The 24038-nt window shown below is 40.1% G+C and overlaps 1 pseudogene; it reads right to left on the reverse strand.

Annotated features, from left to right (window-relative positions):
* The window catches only part of LOC106577901 (IgGFc-binding protein-like), a 117019-nt pseudogene that overhangs the window by 66996 nt on the left and 25985 nt on the right, over nucleotides 1-24038 (reverse strand).

Below are 24038 nucleotides of genomic sequence, written 5' to 3' on the forward strand. Positions count from 1 at the left end.
AAGCTATTTTAAAATCGGACATATCGAGTGCATAGAGGAGTTCTGTATCTATAATTCTTAAAATAATTGTTATGCTTTTTGTGAACGTTTATCGTGAGTAATTTAGTAAATTGTTAGTAAATTCCCCGGAGGTTTGCGGGGGGTATGCTAGTTCTGAACGTCACATGCTAATGTAAAAAGCTGGTTTTTGATATAAATATGAACTTGATTGAACAAAACATGCATGTATTGTATAACATAATGTCCTAGGGTTGTCATCTGATGAAGATCATCAAAGGTTAGTGCTGCATTTAGCTGTGGTTTGGGTTTTTGTGACATTATATGCTAGCTTGAAAAATGGGTGTCTGATTATTTCTGGCTGGGTACTCTGCCGACATAATCTAATGTTTTGCTTTCGTTGTAAAGCCTTTTTGAAATCGGACTGTGTGGTTAAATTAACGAGAGTCTTGTCTTTAAATGGCTGTAAAATAGTCATATGTTTGAGAAATTGAAGTAATAGTATTTCTAAGGTATTTGAAAATCGCGCCACGGGATTCAACTGGCTGTTGCGTAGGTGGGACGAATTCGTCCCGCCTAGCCCAGAGAGGTTTACCATACCACGTGGTTAAACTCTTAGACTATCGATACTGACAGAATAATAACAAGACTTTGATATTAATTACTATTCTGCAGCTAGGAATTCGGTATCATTGAATTTCGAAGACCGACGAAACATCTGTCCTATAACGACATTAATGAATGTCACTTTGAAATATCCATTCTAGCCGAGAGAGAGAGAAAGAACGCGAGAACAAACTCTCCAACAGAACGAACTTTTCAACAAAGATCCCGACGACACACTGAGCGTGAATATATATATTGATTGCAATTGTTCCCGAATGAGTGAGCGTTCATGTGCAAAGAATTAGCATTTCAATTGTTATAATTATCAACTTTTATCAACCTTTTGTCTAACAAGCCGCCATGCCGGTTAAGCCCACTAGGGCACATTCCTATATCATCTCTTGTAACGATATCTACTGTTTGTTATGCATTTCTGTGAATTACTTAGTAAATAAATGATTTTAAGACAAATGATGTATGGATGACTCATAGTGAAGACTGGGGTCGTGCAGATAACCAACAATTTACAACGTTTGGAATGAGACTGACGAGGTAAACGAATACATCATTAATCAGAAGACTTATAGATCAGATATTATAATATCTGAAAGTTATATTAGGAAAATTATAACTTTGTAATATGAATATTTTCCTTGGTGCCCCGACCTCCTAGTTAATTACAGTTACACGATTAATCAGTTTAATCGCGTAATAATAATTACAGAGAGTTATTTGATAAAAATGTCTTCAATTTTAATGATGCCAAAGACACGACAATCTTAAAGACAAAATATGATATGACCCTATATTCTGTACATTACAGTAATTACTCACATTGGGTAGGACACTATATTCCGCACATTACGGTAGTTACTCACATTGGGGTTGACCTTGGGGTGACAGACAGCGAATGGTCCGTTCTTGTCCAGTAGCATGCCGCAATAGCCAGAGCTCTCATACCTGTCCAGTTCATCATCAGTACAGCCTGGGATGGTGGTGTTGGGCTTCTTGTTACAACTGGAGTCAGAGACAGGGTGAATCAGTCATGTGTGTGTGTTTGTGAGTGCCTTTGTGTGTGTGCCTGCGTGTGCGTGTGCGTGTGTGTGTGTGTGTGTGTGTGTGTGTGTGTGTGTGTGTGTGTGTGTGTGTGAATAACTGGTGGCATGACTCACTTGGGATCTGTGACCCAGCTGTGTCCAAAGTCATTGGGGTTGGTGGTCAGAGAACCGTCGGGTTTCCTGAAGTCATCGTTGGAGTTTCCGTTGTAGTCTCCACACAGTCCACACAGCTTGTCCTTATAGCTAAATACAGAGGAGCAAACAGACCGATGAGTCAAGCATTTTTGTAGAATTTTAATGACAACGTTATAAAATAAAAATATTACAATGTGAGATGTTTCTATTTGGTTTTCATTTTTATGTTGTGTTTATATGGTTATTTTAATGATATATCATGTCGGGGTCACCAAAACTGTAGTAGAGAAACCAAGCTGCATAAGCAGTTTTGACTCACTCCTTGATGACCTTGATGTCCATGTAGTGGTTTCCGTCATATCGTACGGTCACACCAAAGTCCATGGCTACAGTGTAGTGTTTACCAGACTTCAAAACAGACACGCCTGTAGCTGGGGTCAGTGGGATGTTCACATTGATACCATTCAACTAGGAGGAGAAGAGGACACAGACATGTGTTAGTGAGGGGCATTTCTTTTTCATGTTTTTTAGCTTCCTCTTCATCAGCTGTTCTGTGTTTTGTATGAATTTTATGCATTTAATGCTGCTCAGGAAATTTCCTTCGGTGACAATAAAGATTTATTGAATACAATGACAAACTGTTCTTGACTGTGTATGTTACTTTATATTGAATGCGTACATGCAGGGCTCTGCATTTTATCAGTATTTCTTTCCATTGTTACGTTTTTAAACATTTTCAAATGTCTTCCTCATCTCTTCTTCTCTCTACCCCCAACCCTATCCCTCCATCAATCCCTCTCTCTCTCACCTGCACGGTGCCTCCCTTCAAGATGGAGATCTTCACCCCACGCACGTACACATGCACAGCCTTCAGGTAGGAGATGGTTGGTTTGTTGAAGCGGTTCTCGTTGTCAGCATGCACCTCGTAGTGAGGCACTGACGTGTGGTTACAGGGCTCTGACATCAGGTAGCTGCAGTTCCCCATGAAGTTGTACTTCTTCTTGTCGAAGGTGGTGTAGTGAGGGTCACCAGATGCGATACAGGTAGAGGTGTCTGGGGGGAATAGTGATTATAAAGTTGGGAGTGAGATTAGTAATTGGCTGATGGAAATAATACAGACTCAGTGTTCACATAGTTGGGTTATTGTTTTCACCAAATGATGCCTGACAAAATGTAAATAGTGTTTTCCAAGCTGCACATAATACATGTATACTGTAAACAAGGCTGTCTGTTTGCATAGCTAGGAATCAAACTCTACGAACGATCCACTTTACTGTAGGTTGGCTGTTCCCATGGGTTTCACGATGGAACTCCTTACCAATATAATTGATTTGAAAAGCCTTTCATCTTTATATAAGCGATGATAACTGAGCTAATACAAGTTATGACAACTGAGCTAATACAAGTTATAATTACTCAGCTAATACAAGTTATGACAACTGAGCTAATACAATAACTGAGCTAATACAACTTATGCTATCTGATGAAAGAGAAGTTAAGATATCTCAGCTAATATAAGTGGTGATAACTTAGCAAACACAATTCATGATAAATGAGCCAATACAAGTAAAGATAAGGGAGCTAATACAAGTTATGATAACTGAGCTAATACAAGATCTGATAAATTAGCTAATACAAGTTATGATAACTGAGCTACGACAAGTTATGATAACTGAGCTAATACAAGTTATGATAACTGGGGCTGCAGGTAGCCTAGTGGTTAGATCGTTGGGCCAGTAACCGAAAGGTTGCTAGATTGAATCCCCGAGCTGACAAGGTAAAAGTCTATGGTTGTTCTTTTCCTGAACAAGGCAGTTAACCCGCCGTCATTGTAAATAAACATTTGTTCTTAAAAACCTCTTAAGTATTGACCCCTTTTTTTCAATTTTCGCCTAAAATGATATACCCAAATCTAACTGCCTGTAGCTCAGGCACTAAAGCAAGGATATGCATATTCTTGGTACCATTTGAAAGGAAATACTTTGTAGTTTGTGGAAATGTGAAAGGAATGTAGGACAAGATAACACATTAGATCAGGTAAAAGATAATACAAAGAAAAAACCAACCGTTTTTTTGTATTTTTTGTACCATCATGTTTGAAATGCAAGAGAAAGGCCATAATGTATTATTCCAGCCCAGCTGCGATTTAGATTTTGTCCAGTAGATGGCAGCAGTGTATGTGCAACGTTTCAGACTGATCCAATGAACCATTGTATTTCTGTTCAAAATTTTGTATCAAGACTGCCCAAATGTGCCTATTTCCTTATTTAATAACTTTTATGTTCAAAACTGTGCACTCTCCTCAAACAATAGCATGGTAATCTTTCACTGTAATAGACACTGTAAATTGGACAGTGCAGTTAGATTAACAAGAATTTAAGCTTTCTGCCAATGTCAGATATGTCTATGTCCTGGGAAATGTTCTTGCTACTTACAACCTCATGCTTATCGCATTAGCCTACGTTTGCTTGGTGGGGACCAAACAATCCTGAAGAAGTTTTAACTGACTTGCCTAGTTAAATAAAGGTAAAATAAAAACTCAGCTAATTCAAGTTCATAAAACTTAGCTATTACAAGTTATGAAAACTGAGCTATTACAAGTTATAATAACTGAGCTATTACAAGTTATAATAACTGAGCTATTACAAGTTATGATAACTGAGCTATTACAAGTTATAATAACTGAGCTATTACAAGTTATGATAACTGAGCTAATACAAGTTTGATAACTCAGCTAATACAAGTTATGATAACTTTGCTAATACAAGTTATTATAACTCAGCTAACAGTACCTTTGGGATAGCAGGCTCCGTTGCGACACTCCTCCGTGGGAGAGCAGGAGTTGTCCACACAGTCCAGGATGTAGTTTCCAGCACAACGACAAAGCTTGGAGCAGCCGTCACCAAAGATGATCTCTCCTGGCTAAAAGGACAGAGACGGGGAGAGAGGAATTATTAACATGTTGTTTGCCCATTCATTTTTTTGTAAAGTTTATTTGTGCATTCTGTGAATGTATGTGTGTGTTCCTTATGTTGTTGGTCATTTTTAAAGTATATTTGTGATGTGCTGAGAGGAGTACTATCAATATCCAAATGAGTGGACATTCTGGACAGTAAAAGTACCGTATCGTATGATATCGTATCATATTGTGTATCACATCGTATATCGTGTATCATATATCGTTTGGTATGCTGTATGGTATATCATACACAATATTGTATATCACATTCTATTGTGTCATATTCTATCACAAAGTACATTCTTAACCACAGACTAACAATCCCAGATGGTCTCGTACCTCATAGTAGTCACCTCCCTCCAGACAGCCACATGTTTCTATGGGGACACAGCGTCTGCCTTTGAACACAAAGCCTGGCTTACAGAAACACGCACTGATACAGGAGCCAGTGCAGTTGGTGGAGGGTTCCTTACAGCTGGGGATGCAGGCTGGGCCACACTCTATGTACTCAGCATTGGGAGGGCACGTCACTGTTGGGGGAGAGAGGGAGAGGAGGATGGGGGAGGCAAAGAAGAGACGGTAAGAGGGTGTGGTGAAAGGGAGACAAGGGGTTAGTATCAGGAATTATTTGGTTACCAATTAACTGATTTGTGCAAATACAGAAAGCGGTTTCTGATTCTGATCGTAAGAATGAGAACAGATGATTGTCTGTTAATTTCACCTGGTGGTTTTGTGGTAGTAGGTTTGGCAGTAGTTGGTTTAGGTGTAGTTGGTATGGGAGTAGTTGGTTTGACTGTAGTTGGGGCTGAGGGACAGAGGGAGACAGCATGAGACATAAGAGAGAAAGATATTATAGCCAAGTCTCAGATCTGTTTGTGCTGTCTGGTCAACTCATATGGTCACAGCCTGGTCACCTACCCTACCATCCAAGACCTCAGACGTCAAAACACCATTATGAGTGTGTGTGGGTGTTTGTACGGACTGTTTATGTCAGGGAACTTACTTGTAGGGTAGCAGTCCAGCTCTCCACCCTGGACCTTACACTCGTGCATTGGAGGGCAATCAGAAGGATTGCAGGTGACGAAGGGAGCGTTACAATAACATTTCAGCTTACAGTCCTCCACGTACCACTCCTCACCAGGCTGGAGGGAGGGAGGGAAGGAGGAGAGATGGATGGAGAGACAATAGTTAATCAGTGGATGGTTGCTGGTTGGTTACATACACGTCACACACACAAAGTCCATCACCCGACACACACAACACACTCACCTCGTAGTACTGTCCGTTAGTGTCTTTGCAGCCACAGGAGTTCTCTTTGACACAGTCCCCGGCGCTGAGGACGTAACCAGGGTCACACACACAGCCCTCTGAACAGGGAGCATCACACCCTGTGGAGGGTCTGGAGGCACAGGTGGGCTGGCAAGGGGCGGCACAGGGCACGTACTGACTGTTGGGGGGGCATGTCAGAGCTGGAGAGGAGGAGGGAAGAGGAGACTTTAGGAGATAAGTCTACTTTAAAACATGACTGTCTCTTAATAATGACTTTGTTGATTATATGGAACAGTACTGTTAGAGTGTATTGTTTGGTCTTTGATGTGCTAATAACAGCAGGGTCTTTGGTGAGTGAAGAAATCATTATTATTATATGAATCACTACAATTTCCATCTTCATCATCAATATCCGTCTCTTCCTTGTTATTATTACGTATAACATGTATCTGTACCAGGGTTGGGGTCCATTCCATTTCAATTCCAGTCAATTCAGGAAGCACTTTGAAATACCAATTCCAATTCTCTTTAATGCTTTTCAGTGAGGGACATTTGGAATGAGAATTTGGTTTACTTTGTGAAATGACTGGAATGGAAATGGAATTGACCCCAACATTGATCTGTACTCACGGCAGAAGGTGCTGTTCCTCCAGGTTCCGATGGTGACTCCTCGGTCCTGACAGTCATTGACGTACGACTCGATGGACTCACACAGGATGGGTTGAGCACCATCCAGCTCGCACAGGTCAAACAGACAGTCCTTGAAGAAACTCTGAAATAGACACACATAAACATACGCTTGTCTTCGACTTGCACACAAAGCTTGTAGGTTTGGTTACTTAAGTGACAAAGTTGTTTGAATTGAATTCAATGAAGCGTATTTAAACATTTCTGCACTAAATATGTCTATACATTCACAAAATGTCTTCTTGGGGGTGAGATTTCACACATTAAACAAAGTTTTGTTTAATCTTGTCATGACATTGCCCTCTTTGGGTTTTCTATGCACCATCCCCCTACCTCTGTCTCCCACACCCAGGCTCTGTGAGAGCGGTCGTAAATTCCTAAGAGAATGTCCTGCCTCATGGCCACGGTATGGAGACAGAGTGGGTTTCATAGAAAGAACCAAGGGGTTCTTCCACTTCACAGAATTGGAGAACCGAACGACATTTATGTTTTGGAGAAGGTATGAAAGATCGGTGAAGATTCCAGCTACGAACTGGTCCGTTAGGTACAATTTTGTGAAGCTCATGAGAGACAATACGGCCATATTACCATGGCGCTGTTTATATAATAGCCTCAGTTGTGAGACTTACATCTAATGGTTGTATAAAAATGAATGAATAAGGATAAAGCAATTGGGAATATGTTGGGATGCTTGTAAGATGTTAATGTGAGAGAATTGTATTTCTGTTTAAAGTTTCACCAAGTTATCGGCACGCCCCCATGTACAGACGGGACCTGGCATCATGACACAGCCCTTTTCTGTTATTCCGAATATAACCCCCACCCAGGGCTTCTATCACCAGACCGAGCCTCCACTCCATTACGAGTTGGCTGAAGGTTTGACCATGCCTTCCTCTTACTGAACTTTAACCTGTTAGGGCTAGGGGGCAGTATTGACACGGCTGGATAAAAAACGTACCCGATTTAATCTGGTTACTACTCCTGCCCAGTAACTAGAATATGCATATAATTATTGGCTTTGGATAGAAAACACTCCAAAGTTTCTAAAACTGTTTGAATGGTGTCTGTGAGTATAACAGAACTCAAATGGCAGGTCAAAAGCTGAGAAGATTCTGTACAGGAAGTACCCTGTCTGACCATTTCTTGGCCTTCTTTGCCATCTCTATCCATTACAAAGGATCTCTGCTGTTACGTGACACTTCCTACGGCTCACATGGGCTCTCAGAAGGCGGCAAAAAGCTGAATCGGGGCTTTGCAGGCTCTGGCTGAAAAAAAGTAGCGCGTTTGGGTAGTGGCTGGTTACAGTACTGTGAGACTCAGGCTCGTGCCCGCGTCGACAGAATGCTTTGTTTTCTTTCCTCTGTTTACCTAAAAGGAGATTCCCGGTCGGAATATTATCGCTTTTTTACGAGAAAAATGGCATAAAAATAGATTTTAAACAGCGGTTGACATGCTTCGAAGTACGGTAATGGAATATTTACAATTTTTTTGTCACGAATTGCGCCATGCTCGCGACCCTGATTTACCATTTCGGATAGTGTCTGGAACGCACGAACAAAACGCCGCTATTTGGATATAACGATGGATTATTTTGGACCAAACCAACATTTGCTATTGAAGTAGCAGTCCTGGGAGTGCATTCTGACAAAGACAACAAAGGTAATCAAACTTTTGTAATAGTAAATCTGATTTTGGTGAAGGCTAAACTTGCTGGGTGTCTAAATAGCGAGCCCGTGATGGCTGGGCTATGTACTTAGAATATTGCAAAATGTGCTTTCACCAAAAAGCTATTTTAAAATCGGACATATCGAGTGCATAGAGGAGTTCTGTATCTATAATTCTTAAAATAATTGTTATGCTTTTTGTGAACGTTTATCGTGAGTAATTTAGTAAATTGTTTGTAAATTCCCCGGAGGTTTGCGGGGGGTATGTTAGTTCTGAACGTCACATGCTAATGTAAAAAGCTGGTTTTTGATATAAATATGAACTTGATTGAACAAAACATGCATGTATTGTATAACATAATGTCCTAGGGTTGTCATCTGATGAAGATCATCAAAGGTTAGTGCTGCATTTAGCTGTGGTTTGGGTTTTTGTGACATTATATGCTAGCTTGAAAAATGGGTGTCTGATTATTTCTGGCTGGGTACTCTGCTGACATAATCTAATGTTTTGCTTTCGTTGTAAAGCCTTTTTGAAATCGGACTCTGTGGTTAGATTAACGAGAGTCTTGTCTTTAAATGGCTGTAAAATAGTCATATGTTTGAGAAATTGAAGTAATAGTATTTCTAAGGTATTTGAAAATCGCGCCACGGGATTCAACTGGCTGTTGCGTAGGTGGGACGAATTCGTCCCGCCTAGCCCAGAGAGGTTTACCATACCACGTGGTTAAACTCTTAGACTATCGATACTGACAGAATAATAACAAGACTTTGATATTAATTACTAGTCTGCAGCTAGGAATTCGGTATCATTGAATTTCGAAGACCGACGAAACATCTGTCCTATAACGACATTAATGAATGTCACTTTGAAATATCCATTCTAACCGAGAGAGAGAGAAAGAACGCGAGAACAAACTCTCCAACAGAACGAACTTTTCAACCAAGATCCCGACGACACACTGAGCGTGAATATATATATTGATTGCAATTGTTCCCGAATGACTGAGCGTTCATGTGCAAAGAATTAGCATTTCAATTGTTATAATTATCAACTTTTATCAACCTTTTGTCTAACAAGCCGCCATGCCGGTTAAGCCCACTAGGGCACATTCCTCTATCATCTCTTGTAACGATATCTACTGTTTGTTATGCATTTCTGTGAATTACTTAGTAAATAAATGATTTTAAGACAAATGATGTATGGATGACTCATAGTGAAGACTGGGGTCATGCAGATAACCAACAATTTACAACGTTTGGAATGAGACTGACGAGGTAAACGAATACATCATTAATCAGAAGACTTATAGATCAGATATTATAATATCTGAAAGTTATATTAGGAAAATTATAACTTTGTAATATGAATATTTTCCTTGGTGCCCCGACCTCCTAGTTAATTACAGTTACACGATTAACCTGTTGGGTCTAGGGGGCAGCATTTGCACGTCTGGATAAAAAAAATGTACCCGATTTAATCTGGTTACTAATCCTACCCAGTAACTAGAATATGCATATACTTATTATATATGGATAGAAAACACTCTAAAGTTTCCAAAACTGTTTGAATGGTGTCTGTGAGTATAACAGAACTCATTTGGCAGGCAAAACCCTGAGACATTTTCTGACAGGAAGTGGATACCTGATGTGTTGTATTGACTTTAAACTTATCCCATTGAAAAACACAGGGGTTTAGGAATATTTTGGCACTTCCTATTGCTTCCACTAGATGTCACCAGCCTTTACAAAGTGTTTTGAGTCTTCTGGAGGGAGATCTGACCGAACAAGAGCCATGGAACGTTGATGTCCCATTAGACACCTGGCGCGCTAGTTCATGTTGGGTACCCTCGTTCCAATACGTTATAAAAGAGTATGCATTCGTCCACCTTGAATATTATTCATGTTCTGGTTAAAAAAGGCCCTAATGATTTATGCTATACAACGTTTGACATGTTTGAACGAACGGAAATATATTTTTTCCCCTCGTTCATGACGAGAAGTCCGGCTGGCTTACATCATGTGCTAACGAGACGGAGATTTTTGGACATAAATGATGAGCTTTTTTGAACAAAACTACATTCGTTATGGACCTGTGATACCTGGAAAGGACATCTGATGAAGAGAATCAAAGGTAATGGATTTTTTACATAGTATTTTCGATTTTAGATCTCCCCAACATGACGTCTAGTCTGTATCGCAACGCGTATTTTTCTGGGCGCAGTGCTCAGATTATTGCAAAGTGTGATTTCCCAGTAAGGTTATTTTGAAATCTGGCAAGTTGATTGAGTTCAAGAGATGTAAATCTATAATTCTTTAAATGACAATATAATATTTTACCAATGTTTTCTAATTTTAATTATTTAATTTGTGACGCTGACTTGACTGCCGGTTATTGGAGGGAAACGATTTCCTCAACATCAATGCCATAGTAAAACGCTGTTTTTGGATGTAAATATGAACTTGATAGAACTAAAAATGCATGCATTGTCTAACATAATGTCCTAGGAGTGTCATCTGATGGAGATTGTAAAAGGTTAGTGCATCGTTTTAGCTGGTTTTATGGTTTTGGTGACCCTGTCTTTGACTTGACAAAACATTACACACAACTCTTGTAAATGTACTGTCCTAACATACTCTAAATTTATGCTTTCGCCGTAAAACCTTTTTGAAATCGTAAAACGTGGTTAGATTAAGGAGATGTTTATCTTTCAAATGGTGTAACATAGTTGTATTTTTGAAAAATTTGAATTTTGACATTTATTTGGATTCAAATTTGCCGCTCTTGAAATGCACCTGCTGTTGATGGAGTGCACCACGGGTGGCACGCTAGCGTCCCACCTAGCCCCAAGAGGTTAATCAGTTTAATCGCGTAATAATAATTACAGAGAGTTATTTGATAAAAATGTCTTCAATTTTAATGATGCCAAAGACACGACAATCTTAAAGACAAAATATGATATGACCCTATATTCTGTACATTACAGTAATTACTCACATTGGGTAGGACACTATATTCCGCACATTACGGTAGTTACTCACATTGGGGTTGACCTTGGGGTGACAGACAGCGAATGGTCCGTTCTTGTCCAGTAGCATGCCGCAATAGCCAGAGCTCTCATACATGTCCAGTTCATCATCAGTACAGCCTGGGATGGTGGTGTTGGGCTTCTTGTTACAACTGGAGTCAGAGACAGGGTGAATCAGTCATGTGTGTGTGTTTGTGAGTGCCTTTGTGTGTGTGCCTGCGTGTGCGTGTGCGTGTGTGTGTGTGTGTGTGTGTGTGTGTGTGTGTGTGTGTGTGTGTGTGTGTGTGTGTGTGAATAACTGGTGGCATGACTCACTTGGGATCTGTGACCCAGCTGTGTCCAAAGTCATTGGGGTTGGTGGTCAGAGAACCGTCGGGTTTCCTGAAGTCATCGTTGGAGTTTCCGTTGTAGTCTCCACACAGTCCACACAGCTTGTCCTTATAGCTAAATACAGAGGAGCAAACAGACCGATGAGTCAAGCATTTTTGTAGAATTTTAATGACAACGTTATAAAATAAAAATATTACAATGTGAGATGTTTCTATTTGTTTTTCATTTTTATGTTGTGTTTATATGGTTATTTTTACCTGTTGGGGCTAGGGGGCAGTTTTTGCACGGCTGGATAAAAAAATGTACCCGATTTAATCTGGTTACTAATCCTACCCAGTAACTAGAATATGCATATACTTATTATATATGGATAGAAAACACCCTAAAGTTTCTAAAACTGTTTGAATGGTGTCTGTGAGTATAACATAACTCATTTGGCAGGCAAAACCCTGAGACATTTTCTGACAGGAAGTGGATACCTGATGTGTTGTATTACCTTTAAACCTATGCCATTGAAAAACACAGGGGCTGAGGAATATTTTGGCACTTCCTATTGCTTCCACTAGATGTCACCAGCCTTTACAAAGTGTTTTGAGTCTTCTGGAGGGAGATCTGACCGAACAAGAGCCATGGAACGATGATGGCCCATTAGACACCTGGCGCGCGAGTTCATGTTGGGTACCCTCGTTCCAATACGTTATAAAAGAGAATGCATTCGTCCACCTTGAATATTATTCATGTTCTGGTTAAAAAGGCCCTAATGATTTATGCTATACAACGTTTGACATGTTTGAACGAACGTAAATATATTTTTTCCCCTCGTTCATGAAGTGAAGTCCGGCGGGCTTAGATCATGTGCTAACAAGACGGAGATTTTTGGACATAAATGATGAGCTTTTTTGAACAAAACTACATTCGTTATGGACCTGTGATACCTGGAAGTGACATCTGATGAAGAGAATCAAAGGTAATGGATTATTTACATAGTATTTTCGATTTTAGATCTCCCCAACATGGCGGCTAGTCTGTATCGCAACGCGTATTTTTCTGGGCGCAGTGCTCAGATTATTGCAAAGTGTGATTTCCCAGTAAGGTTATTTTTAAATCTGGCAAGTTGATTGCGTTCAAGAGATGTAAATCTATAATTCTTTAATTGACAATATAATATTTTACCAATGTTTTCTAATTTTAATTATTTAATTTGTGGTGCTGACTTGAATGCCGGTTATTGGAGGGAAACGATTTCCTGAACATCAACGCCACAGTAAAACGCTGTTTTTGGATATAAATATGAACTTGATAGAACTAAAAATGCATGCATTGTCTAACACAATGTCCTAGGAGTGTCATCTGTTGGAGATTGTAAAAGGTTAGTGCATAATTTTAGCTGATTTATGGTTTTGGTGACGCCTGTCTTTGAATTGGCACAACATTACACACAACTCTTGTAAATGTAGTCCTAACATACTCTAAATTTATGCTTTCGCCGTAAAACCTTTTTGAAATCGTAAAACGTGGTTAGATTAAGGAGATGTTTATCTTTCAAAGGGTGTAAAATAGTTGTATGTTTGAAAAATTTGAATTTTGACATTTATTTGGATTCAAATTTGCCGCTCTTGAAATGCACCTGCTGTTGATGGAGTGCACCACGGGTGGGACGCTTGCGTCCCACCTAGCCCATAGAGGTTAATGGTATATCATGTCGGGGTCACCAAAACTGTAGTAGAGAAACCAAGCTGCATAAGCAGTTTTGACTCACTCCTTGATGACCTTGATGTCCATGTAGTGGTTTCCGTCATATCGTACGGTCACACCAAAGTCCATGGCTACAGTGTAGTGTTTACCAGACTTCAAAACAGACACGCCTGTAGCTGGGGTCAGTGGGATGTTCACATTGATACCATTCAACTAGGAGGAGAAGAGGACACAGACATGTGTTAGTGAGGGGCATTTCTTTTTCATGTTTTTTAGCTTCCTCTTTATAAGCTGTTCTGTGTTTTGTATGAATTTTATGCATTTAATGCTGCTCAGGAAATTCCCTTCGGTGACAATAAAGATTTATTGAATACAATGACAAACTGTTCTTGACTGTGTACGTTACTTTATATTGAATGCGTACATGCAGGGCTCTGCATTTTATCAGTATTTCTTTCCATTGTTACGTTTTTAAACATTTTCAAATGTCTTCCTCATCTCTTCTTCTCTCTACCCCCAACCCTATCCCTCCATCAATCCCTCTCTCTCTCACCTGCACGGTGCCTCCCTTCAAGATGGAGATCTTCACCCCACGCACGTACACATGCACAGCCTTCAGGTAGGAGATGGTTGGTTTGTTGAAGCGGTTCTCGTTGTCAGCATGCACCTCGTAGTGAGGCACTGACGTGTGGTTACAGGGCTCTGACATCAGGTAGCTGCAGTTCCCCATGAAGTTGTACTTCTTCTTGTCGAAGGTGGTGTAGTGAGGGTCACCAGATGCGATACAGGTAGAGGTGTCTGGGGGGGAATAGTGATTATAAAGTTGGGAGTGAGATTAGTAATTGGCTGATGGAAATAATACGGACTCAGTGTTCACATAGTTGGGTTATTGTTTTCACCAAATGATGCCTGACAAAATGTAAATAGTGTTTTCCAAGCTGCACATAATACATGTATACTGTAAACAAGGCTGTCTGTTTGCATAGCTAGGAATCAAACTCTAGGAACGATCCACTTTACTGTAGGTTGGATGTTCCCATGGGTTTCACGATGGAACTCCTTACCAATATAATTGATTTGAAAAGCCTTTCATCTTTATATAAGTGATGATAACTGAGCTAATACAAGTTATGACAACTGAGCTAATACAATAACTGAGCTAATACAACTTATGCTATCTGTTGAAAGAGAAGTTAAGATATCTCAGCTAATATAAGTGGTGATAACTTAGCAAACACAATTCATGATAACTGAGCCAATACAAGTAAAGATAAGGGAGCTAATACAAGTTATGATAACTGAGCTAATACAAGATCTGATAAATTAGCTAATACAAGTTATGATAACTGAGCTAAGACAACTTATGATCACGGAGCTAATACAAGTTATGATAACTGGGGCTGCAGGTAGCCTAGTGGTTAGATCGTTGGGCCAGTAACCGAAAGGTTGCTAGATTGAATCCCCGAGCTGACAAGGTAAAAGTCTGTTGTTCTTTCCCTGAACAAGGCAGTTAACCCGCCGTCATTGTAAATAAAAATTTGTTCTTAAAAACCTCTTAAGTATTGACCCCTTTTTTTCAATTTTCGCCTAAAATGATATACCCAAATCTAACTGCCTGTAACTCAGGCACTAAAGCAAGGATATGCATATTCTTGGTACCATTTGAAAGGAAATACTTTGTAGTTTGTGGAAATGTGAAAGGAATGTAGGACAAGATAACACATTAGATCAGGTAAAAGATAATACAAAGAAAAAACCAACCGTTTTTTTTGTATTTTTTGTACCATCATGTTTGAAATGCAAGAGAAAGGCCATAATGTATTATTCCAGCCCAGCTGCGATTTAGATTTTGTCCAGTAGATGGCAGCAGTGTATGTGCAACGTTTCAGACTGATCCAATGAACCATTGTATTTCTGTTCAAAATGTTGTATCAAGACTGCCCAAATGTGCCTATTTTCTTATTTAATAACTTTTAATGTTCAAAACTGTGCACTCTCCTCAAACAATAGCATGGTATTCTTTCACTGTAATAGACACTGTAAATTGGACAGTGCAGTTAGATGAACAAGAATTTAAGCTTTCTGCCAATGTCAGATATGTCTATGTCCTGGGAAATGTTCTTGCTACTTACAACCTCATGCTTATCGCATTAGCCTACGTTTGCTTGGTGGGGACCAACCAATCCTGAAGAAGTTTTAACTGACTTGCCTAGTTAAATAAAGGTAAAATAAAAACTCAGCTAATTCAAGTTCATAAAACTTAGCTATTACAAGTTATGAAAACTGAGCTATTACAAGTTATAATAACTGAGCTATTACAAGTTATGATAACTGAGCTATTACAAGTTATGATAACTGAGCTATTACAAGTTATTATAACTCAGCTAACAGTACCTTTGGGATAGCAGGCTCCGTTGCGACACTCCTCCGTGGGAGAGCAGGAGTTGTCCACACAGTCCAGGATGTAGTTTCCAGCACAACGACAAAGCTTGGAGCAGCCGTCACCAAAGATGATCTCTCCTGGCTAAAAGGACAGAGACGGGGAGAGAGGAATTATTAACATGTTGTTTGCCCATTCATTTTTTTGTAAAGTTTATTTGTGCATTCTGTGAATGTATGTGTGTGTTCCTTATGTTGTTGGTCATTTTTAAAGTATATTTGTGATGTGCTGAGAGGAGTACTATCAATATCCAAATGAGTGGACATTCTGGACAGTAAAAGTACCGTATCGTATGATATCGTATCATATTGTGTATCACATCGTATATCGTGTATCATATATCGTTTGGTATGCTGTATGGTATATCATACACAATATTGTATATCACATTCTATTGTGTCATATTCTATCACAAAGTACATTCTTAACCACAGACTAACAATCCCAGATGGTCTCGTACCTCATAGTAGTCACCTCCCTCCAGACAGCCACATGTTTCTATGGGGACACAGCGTCTGCCTTTGAACACAAAGCCTGGCTTACAGAAACACGCACTGATACAGGAGCCAGTGCAGTTGGTGGAGGGTTCCTTACAGCTGGGGATGCAGGCTGGGCCACACTCTATGTACTCAGCATTGGGAGGGCACGTCACTGTTGGGGGAGAGAGGGAGAGGAGGATGGGGGGAGGCAAAGAAGAGACGGTAAGAGGGTGTGGTGAAAGGGAGACAAGGGGTTAGTATCAGGAATTATTTGGTTACCAATTAACTGATTTGTGCAAATACAGAAAGCGGTTTCTGATTCTGATCGTAAGAATGAGAACAGATGATTGTCTGTTAATTTCACCTGGTGGTTTTGTGGTAGTAGGTTTGGCAGTAGTTGGTTTAGGTGTAGTTGGTATGGGAGTAGTTGGTTTGACTGTAGTTGGGGCTGAGGGACAGAGGGAGACAGCATGAGACATAAGAGAGAAAGATATTATAGCCAAGTCTCAGATCTGTTTGTGCTGTCTGGTCAACTCATATGGTCACAGCCTGGTCACCTACCCTACCATCCAAGACCTCAGACGTCAAAACACCATTATGAGTGTGTGTGGGTGTTTGTACGGACTGTTTATGTCAGGGAACTTACTTGTAGGGTAGCAGTCCAGCTCTCCACCCTGGACCTTACACTCGTGCATTGGAGGGCAATCAGAAGGATTGCAGGTGACGAAGGGAGCGTTACAATAACATTTCAGCTTACAGTCCTCCACGTACCACTCCTCACCAGGCTGGAGGGAGGGAGGGAAGGAGGAGAGATGGATGGAGAGACAATAGTTAATCAGTGGATGGTTGCTGGTTGGTTACATACACGTCACACACACAAAGTCCATCACCCGACACACACAACACACTCACCTCGTAGTACTGTCCGTTAGTGTCTTTGCAGCCACAGGAGTTCTCTTTGACACAGTCCCCGGCGCTGAGGACGTAACCAGGGTCACACACACAGCCCTCTGAACAGGGAGCATCACACCCTGTGGAGGGTCTGGAGGCACAGGTGGGCTGGCAAGGGGCGGCACAGGGCACGTACTGACTGTTGGGGGGGGCATGTCAGAGCTGGAGAGGAGGAGGGAAGAGGAGACTTTAGGAGATAAGTCTACTTTAAAACATGACTGTCTCTTAATAATGACTTTGTTGATTATATGGAACAGTACTGTTAGAGTGTATTGTTTGGTCTTTGATGTGCTAATAACAGCAGGGTCTTTGGTGAGTGAAGAAATCATTATTATTATATGAATCACTACAATTTCCATCTTCATCATCAATATCCGTCTCTTCCTTGTTATTATTACGTATAACATGTATCTGTACCAGGGTTGGGGTCTATTCCATTTCAATTCCAGTCAATTCAGGAAGCACTTTGAAATACCAATTCCAATTCTCTTTAATGCTTTTCAGTGAGGGACATTTGGAATGAGAATTTGGTTTACTTTGTGAAATGACTGGAATGGAAATGGAATTGACCCCAACATTGATCTGTACTCACGGCAGAAGGTGCTGTTCCTCCAGGTTCCGATGGTGACTCCTCGGTCCTGACAGTCATTGACGTACGACTCGATGGACTCACACAGGATGGGTTGAGCACCATCCAGCTCGCACAGGTCAAACAGACAGTCCTTGAAGAAACTCTGAAATAGACACACATAAACATACGCTTGTCTTCGACTTGCACACAAAGCTTGTAGGTTTGGTTACTTAAGTGACAAAGTTGTTTGAATTGAATTCAATGAAGCGTATTTAAACATTTCTGCACTAAATATGTCTATACATTCACAAAATGTCTTCTTGGGGGTGAGATTTCACACATTAAACAAAGTTTTGTTTAATCTTGTCATGACATTGCCCTCTTTGGGTTTTCTATGCACCATCCCCCTACCTCTGTCTCCCACACCCAGGCTCTGTGAGAGCGGTCGTAAATTCCTAAGAGAATGTCCTGCCTCATGGCCACGGTATGGAGACAGAGTGGGTTTCATAGAAAGAACCAAGGGGTTCTTCCACTTCACAGAATTGGAGAACCGAACGACATTTATGTTTTGGAGAAGGTATGAAAGATCGGTGAAGATTCCAGCTACGAACTGGTCCGTTAGGTACAATTTTGTGAAGCTCATGAGAGACAATACGGCCATATTACCATGGCGCTGTTTATATAATAGCCTCAGTTGTGAGACTTACATCTAATGGTTGTATAAAAATGAATGAATAAGGATAAAGCAATTGGGAATATGTTGGGATGCTTGTAAGATGTTAATGTGAGAGAATTGTATTTCTGTTTAAAGTTTCACCAAGTTATCGGCACGCCCCCATGTACAGACGGGACCTGGCATCATGACACAGCCCTTTTCTGTTATTCCGAATATAACCCCCACCCAGGGCTTCTATCACCAGACCGAGCCTCCACTCCATTACGAGTTGGCTGAAGGTTTGACCATGCCTTCCTCTTACTGAACTTTAACCTGTTAGGGCTAGGGGGCAGTATTGACACGGCTGGATAAAAAACGTACCCGATTTAATCTGGTTACTACTCCTGCCCAGTAACTAGAATATGCATATAATTATTGGCTTTGGATAGAAAACACTCCAAAGTTTCTAAAACTGTTTGAATGGTGTCTGTGAGTATAACAGAACTCAAATGGCAGGTCAAAAGCTGAGAAGATTCTGTACAGGAAGTACCCTGTCTGACCATTTCTTGGCCTTCTTTGCCATCTCTATCCATTACAAAGGATCTCTGCTGTTACGTGACACTTCCTACGGCTCACATGGGCTCTCAGAAGGCGGCAAAAAGCTGAATCGGGGCTTTGCAGGCTCTGGCTGAAAAAAGTAGCGCGTTTGGGTAGTGGCTGGTTACAGTACTGTGAGACTCAGGCTCGTGCCCGCGTCGACAGAATGCTTTGTTTTCTTTCCTCTGTTTACCTAAAAGGAGATTCCCGGTCGGAATATTATCGCTTTTTTACGAGAAAAATGGCATAAAAATAGATTTTAAACAGCGGTTGACATGCTTCGAAGTACGGTAATGGAATATTTACAATTTTTTTTGTCACGAATTGCGCCATGCTCGCGACCCTGATTTACCATTTCGGATAGTGTCTGGAACGCACGAACAAAACGCCGCTATTTGGATATAACGATGGATTATTTTGGACCAAACCAACATTTGCTATTGAAGTAGCAGTCCTGGGAGTGCATTCTGACAAAGACAACAAAGGTAATCAAACTTTTGTAATAGTAAATCTGATTTTGGTGAAGGCTAAACTTGCTGGGTGTCTAAATAGCGAGCCCGTGATGGCTGGGCTATGTACTTAGAATATTGCAAAATGTGCTTTCACCAAAAAGCTATTTTAAAATCGGACATATCGAGTGCATAGAGGAGTTCTGTATCTATAATTCTTAAAATAATTGTTATGCTTTTTGTGAACGTTTATCGTGAGTAATTTAGTAAATTGTTTGTAAATTCCCCGGAGGTTTGCGGGGGTATGTTAGTTCTGAACGTCACATGCTAATGTAAAAAGCTGGTTTTTGATATAAATATGAACTTGATTGAACAAAACATGCATGTATTGTATAACATAATGTCCTAGGGTTGTCATCTGATGAAGATCATCAAAGGTTAGTGCTGCATTTAGCTGTGGTTTGGGTTTTTGTGACATTATATGCTAGCTTGAAAAATGGGTGTCTGATTATTTCTGGCTGGGTACTCTGCTGACATAATCTAATGTTTTGCTTTCGTTGTAAAGCCTTTTTGAAATCGGACTGTGTGGTTAGATTAACGAGAGTCTTGTCTTTAAATGGCTGTAAAATAGTCATATGTTTGAGAAATTGAAGTAATAGTATTTCTAAGGTATTTGAAAATCGCGCCACGGGATTCAACTGGCTGTTGCGTAGGTGGGACGAATTCGTCCCGCCTAGCCCAGAGAGGTTTACCATACCACGTGGTTAAACTCTTAGACTATCGATACTGACAGAATAATAACAAGACTTTGATATTAATTACTAGTCTGCAGCTAGGAATTCGGTATCATTGAATTTCGAAGACCGACGAAACATCTGTCCTATAACGACATTAATGAATGTCACTTTGAAATATCCATTCTAACCGAGAGAGAGAGAAAGAACGCGAGAACAAACTCTCCAACAGAACGAACTTTTCAACCAAGATCCCGACGACACACTGAGCGTGAATATATATATTGATTGCAATTGTTCCCGAATGACTGAGCGTTCATGTGCAAAGAATTAGCATTTCAATTGTTATAATTATCAACTTTTATCAACCTTTTGTCTAACAAGCCGCCATGCCGGTTAAGCCCACTAGGGCACATTCCTCTATCATCTCTTGTAACGATATCTACTGTTTGTTATGCATTTCTGTGAATTACTTAGTAAATAAATGATTTTAAGACAAATGATGTATGGATGACTCATAGTGAAGACTGGGGTCGTGCAGATAACCAACAATTTACAACGTTTGGAATGAGACTGACGAGGTAAACGAATACATCATTAATCAGAAGACTTATAGATCAGATATTATAATATCTGAAAGTTATATTAGGAAAATTATAACTTTGTAATATGAATATTTTCCTTGGTGCCCCGACCTCCTAGTTAATTACAGTTACACGATTAACCTGTTGGGTCTAGGGGGCAGCATTTGCACGTCTGGATAAAAAAAATGTACCCGATTTAATCTGGTTACTAATCCTACCCAGTAACTAGAATATGCATATACTTATTATATATGGATAGAAAACACTCTAAAGTTTCCAAAACTGTTTGAATGGTGTCTGTGAGTATAACAGAACTCATTTGGCAGGCAAAACCCTGAGACATTTTCTGACAGGAAGTGGATACCTGATGTGTTGTATTGACTTTAAACTTATCCCATTGAAAAACACAGGGGTTTAGGAATATTTTGGCACTTCCTATTGCTTCCACTAGATGTCACCAGCCTTTACAAAGTGTTTTGAGTCTTCTGGAGGGAGATCTGACCGAACAAGAGCCATGGAACGTTGATGTCCCATTAGACACCTGGCGCGCTAGTTCATGTTGGGTACCCTCGTTCCAATACGTTATAAAAGAGTATGCATTCGTCCACCTTGAATATTATTCATGTTCTGGTTAAAAAAGGCCCTAATGATTTATGCTATACAACGTTTGACATGTTTGAACGAACGGAAATATATTTTTTCCCCTCGTTCATGACGAGAAGTCCGGCTGGCTTACATCATGTGCTAACGAGACGGAGATTTTTGGACATAAATGATGAGCTTTTTTGAACAAAACTACATTCGTTATGGACCTGTGATACCTGGAAAGGACATCTGATGAAGAGAATCAAAGGTAATGGATTATTTACATAGTATTTTCGATTTTAGATCTCCGCAACATGACGTCTAGTCTGTATCGCAACGCGTATTTTTCTGGGCGCAGTGCTCAGATTATTGCAAAGTGTGATTTCCCAGTAAGGTTATTTTGAAATCTGGCAAGTTGATTGAGTTCAAGAGATGTAAATCTATAATTCTTTAAATGACAATATAATATTTTACCAATGTTTTCTAATTTTAATTATTTAATTTGTGACGCTGACTTGACTGCCGGTTATTGGAGGGAAACGATTTCCTCAACATCAATGCCATAGTAAAACGCTGTTTTTGGATGTAAATATGAACTTGATAGAACTAAAAATGCATGCATTGTCTAACATAATGTCCTAGGAGTGTCATCTGATGGAGATTGTAAAAGGTTAGTGCATCGTTTTAGCTGGTTTTATGGTTTTGGTGACCCTGTCTTTGACTTGACAAAACATTACACACAACTCTTGTAAATGTACTGTCCTAACATACTCTAAATTTATGCTTTCGCCGTAAAACCTTTTTGAAATCGTAAAACGTGGTTAGATTAAGGAGATGTTTATCTTTCAAATGGTGTAACATAGTTGTATTTTTGAAAAATTTGAATTTTGACATTTATTTGGATTCAAATTTGCCGCTCTTGAAATGCACCTGCTGTTGATGGAGTGCACCACGGGTGGCACGCTAGCGTCCCACCTAGCCCCAAGAGGTTAATCAGTTTAATCGCGTAATAATAATTACAGAGAGTTATTTGATAAAAATGTCTTCAATTTTAATGATGCCAAAGACACGACAATCTTAAAGACAAAATATGATATGACCCTATATTCTGTACATTACAGTAATTACTCACATTGGGTAGGACACTATATTCCGCACATTACGGTAGTTACTCACATTGGGGTTGACCTTGGGGTGACAGACAGCGAATGGTCCGTTCTTGTCCAGTAGCATGCCGCAATAGCCAGAGCTCTCATACATGTCCAGTTCATCATCAGTACAGCCTGGGATGGTGGTGTTGGGCTTCTTGTTACAACTGGAGTCAGAGACAGGGTGAATCAGTCATGTGTGTGTGTTTGTGAGTGCCTTTGTGTGTGTGCCTGCGTGTGCGTGTGCGTGTGTGTGTGTGTGTGTGTGTGTGTGTGTGTGTGTGTGTGTGTGTGTGTGTGTGTGTGTGAATAACTGGTGGCATGACTCACTTGGGATCTGTGACCCAGCTGTGTCCAAAGTCATTGGGGTTGGTGGTCAGAGAACCGTCGGGTTTCCTGAAGTCATCGTTGGAGTTTCCGTTGTAGTCTCCACACAGTCCACACAGCTTGTCCTTATAGCTAAATACAGAGGAGCAAACAGACCGATGAGTCAAGCATTTTTGTAGAATTTTAATGACAACGTTATAAAATAAAAATATTACAATGTGAGATGTTTCTATTTGTTTTTCATTTTTATGTTGTGTTTATATGGTTATTTTTACCTGTTGGGGCTAGGGGGGCAGTTTTTGCACGGCTGGATAAAAAAATGTACCCGATTTAATCTGGTTACTAATCCTACCCAGTAACTAGAATATGCATATACTTATTATATATGGATAGAAAACACCCTAAAGTTTCTAAAACTGTTTGAATGGTGTCTGTGAGTATAACATAACTCATTTGGCAGGCAAAACCCTGAGACATTTTCTGACAGGAAGTGGATACCTGATGTGTTGTATTACCTTTAAACCTATGCCATTGAAAAACACAGGGGCTGAGGAATATTTTGGCACTTCCTATTGCTTCCACTAGATGTCACCAGCCTTTACAAAGTGTTTTGAGTCTTCTGGAGGGAGATCTGACCGAACAAGAGCCATGGAACGATGATGGCCCATTAGACACCTGGCGCGCGAGTTCATGTTGGGTACCCTCGTTCCAATACGTTATAAAAGAGAATGCATTCGTCCACCTTGAATATTATTCATGTTCTGGTTAAAAAAGGCCCTAATGATTTATGCTATACAACGTTTGACATGTTTGAACGAACGTAAATATATTTTTTCCCCTCGTTCATGAAGTGAAGTCCGGCGGGCTTAGATCATGTGCTAACAAGACGGAGATTTTTGGACATAAATGATGAGCTTTTTTGAACAAAACTACATTCGTTATGGACCTGTGATACCTGGAAGTGACATCTGATGAAGAGAATCAAAGGTAATGGATTATTTACATAGTATTTTCGATTTTAGATCTCCCCAACATGGCGGCTAGTCTGTATCGCAACGCGTATTTTTCTGGGCGCAGTGCTCAGATTATTGC

The sequence above is a fragment of the Salmo salar genome, chromosome ssa18 (genome assembly GCF_905237065.1).
Source record: "Salmo salar chromosome ssa18, Ssal_v3.1, whole genome shotgun sequence".
NCBI classification, from domain to species: Eukaryota; Metazoa; Chordata; class Actinopteri; order Salmoniformes; family Salmonidae; genus Salmo; species Salmo salar.